This window comes from Euphorbia lathyris, chromosome 1, assembly GCF_963576675.1.
Source record: "Euphorbia lathyris chromosome 1, ddEupLath1.1, whole genome shotgun sequence".
In the NCBI taxonomy this organism is placed as follows: domain Eukaryota; kingdom Viridiplantae; phylum Streptophyta; class Magnoliopsida; order Malpighiales; family Euphorbiaceae; genus Euphorbia; species Euphorbia lathyris.
In genome coordinates, this window is record NC_088910.1 from 62,348,369 (window position 1) to 62,351,302 (window position 2,934).

The following is a 2,934-nucleotide window of genomic DNA, read 5'->3' on the forward strand; positions in this document are numbered from 1 at the left end:
ATAACTTCTATTGCGTTCAAGTGTTCATCGGGGAAATCATAGCTTATCTCTTCCTCTTCTATATTCAGAGGTTGGTTGGCCAGAAACTCTGCCACGGCCCTCCCTTTGATAACCTTCTTCGTTACATATTCAATGTTAAACTCGGATAAAAGTAGTAACCATCGGGCTAGTTTCCCTGTCAAAGACGGAGTTCGGTACAGATACTTTACGGGGTCCATCCAAGAAATAATAATCACTTTATATGATTGAAAATAGTGCCGTAGTTTCTTTGTTAGCCATACTACTGCCACGCACGTCTTTTCGATCATGTTGTACCTGAGCTCGTACTCCAGGAACTTCTTACTCAGATAATACACTGCGTGCTCAACACCGGTGTCTCCCTCTTGGGCCAGCATTGCCCCAACGGATCGCTCTTCAATAGCTACGTAGAGGAGAAGAGGTTTTCCCAGTTTAGGCGGTTTTAGCACTGGTGGGTTAGACAAGTAGTCTCGGACCTTCTCTAAGGCTTGTTGACACTTATCATTCCAAATCGTGGGTTGATCTTTCCGTAGCAACTTAAAGATGGGCTCGCAGATTGCGGTGAGTCTTGCTATGAATCGACTGATATACTGAACCTGCCCCAGAAACCCTCTCACTTCTTTCTCATTCTTCGGTGCCGGCATTTCTTGTATAGCTTTCACTTTATCGGGATCTACTTCAATTCCTTTATTTCCGATTACGTAGCCTAAGATTTTCCCTGACGAAACGCCGAAAAAGCACTTCTTCGGATTTAACCTTAGCTTGAATTCTGCAATTCGGGCCAAAAACTTCTCGAGCGCCGCAAAATGCCCATCTCTTGTCTCTGATTTGACCATCATGTCATCCACATAAACTTCTACCTCCTTGTGTATCATATCATGGAACAGTGCTGTGGCCATTCGCTGGTAAGTTGCCCCGGCATTTTTCAAACCAAATGGCATCACCCTGTAACAGTACGTCCCCCACTCAGTTGTGAACGAGGTTTTTGCTTTGTGTTTCTCGGCCATCTGTACTTGCATATAGCCCATGAAACCGTCTACATTCATGTGTAAGACACTTGATGCTACACTGTCGATCAACACGTCAATATGAGGCAACGCGAATTCATCCTTGGGGCATGCCTTGTTAAGGTCTCGATAATCGACGCACATTCTTACTTTGACGTCCTTCTTTGCGATGGGCACCACATTTGCGACCCAAGGGGGATAGTCGATTACTTCGATGAACCCTGCTTCTAACTGCTTCTTCACTTCTTCTCTGATCTTATCTGCCCATTCTGGTCTCATGCGTCGGAGCTTCTGTTTTACGGGCCTCGCCTCGGGATATGTTGGAATGTGGTGAGTTACGATTGATTGATCAATTCCTGGCATGTCTTCGTATGTCCAAGCAAACACTATTTCGTATTTTTTAATTATTCTCTCGAATTCTTTCCTCTCTTCAATAGTTAATTCTTGAGCAATTTGTATAAGTTTAGGATTTTCATCCGTGCCAAGATTGAAAGTTGACATTTCTATTGTATTGATTTCGAATGTAGGCATGTTATATGAATGAGAATGCATGGAATGATCACGATCAACATCAAGCAAGTAAGCAAAATCAGAATTCATTTCATTGATAGTATTGGCGATTACATCGTCTGATTCAAACAAAGCAGTAATACAATTTTCATCCTCAAGGTCCTCGGGTTTCTCATGAACTTTGGAGGTACTAGGCTCGTCCACCGCTCCCGCAGTTGCTTCAATGGTGATGACTTGCTCCTCGGCATTCAAGTCTAACATCATAATCTCCTCGACAAAGCAGCTCGCTTTTCCACTGCCCCAGTCGGCAACATCATCAAAGATCTCAAATCCTGGCAGAATCTTTCCTTCGGCGCTAACAGCCACTTCCGACTCATCATCAGACTCATCCCAGATGTTGATCGGAACCCTCTGATTGATACCTTCCTCGTCGGAGGAACTTCCCCAAACGTCCACGACCATCAGATCCATTATGTGAGGGACATTCGGATTTATGTAGGAAGGGTCCGACGATCCATACCGAGCCCAGCCTATCAGTTTTTCATAGTCCTTGAGGAACACTCCATTCATTCTTCTAGCCACGAGTGGAATAGCACCCTTCCGGATGCACATGAGTTGCTCCTGATCACTCAAGGTGACCCGACACAAGGCATACTTGAACCTCCATCTTCTAGCATAATCCACAAATGGTTCCTCGGGGAATTGCCTGATCCTTTCTAAATCTTCCAACGACCCTGTCCACGAAATGTACCTCTCATACCTCTGCACAAAGGCCTCCATGAGGGATCCCTAGTCCCCTTTTGTCTTTGTCGCGAGCATTCGGTGCCACATCAAAGCTTCTCCTATGAGTGTCTTTGGAAAATGTTGGACTAACTCACTTCGGTAGAGTCCCGCGTCAAACATGTAGGCACGGAAACGGTTTATGTGATCAATGGGGTTCTCATCTCCCTTATACTTAGACATGGCTGTTACTGCTTCAGGTGTCTCCTCTTTGGGTAATGCAGGCATTTCCTCTGGACATTCCCGTGCGGCGTATTTCTTGATGAATCTCTTAGTCATTTTTGCCCAATCTACTTTAACGTGCATTGGAAGAGACATGTACCACACTACTGAATCTCCTGCCAATGAGTTGCAAAACAAGCTCGTGATCTCCTCCTCTTTGAAACCTAGAGGAGCCATAGCCGACAGATAAAAATGCAAGTGCTCCATGGGGTCCTTCCCTTCATTATACTTGTTGACAGTTGGAAACAGACGTTTGATAGGCCCAATTTGCATCGCGCTATATTCCCCTGCCCGTATTTTGTCTCTTCGATACTTCATCAAAAACAAGCTTGACATCAGTGACCAATCATGCTTAGTCGCGTCAGGTAGCGATTGAAACCACTTCAAAGGTTCGCCC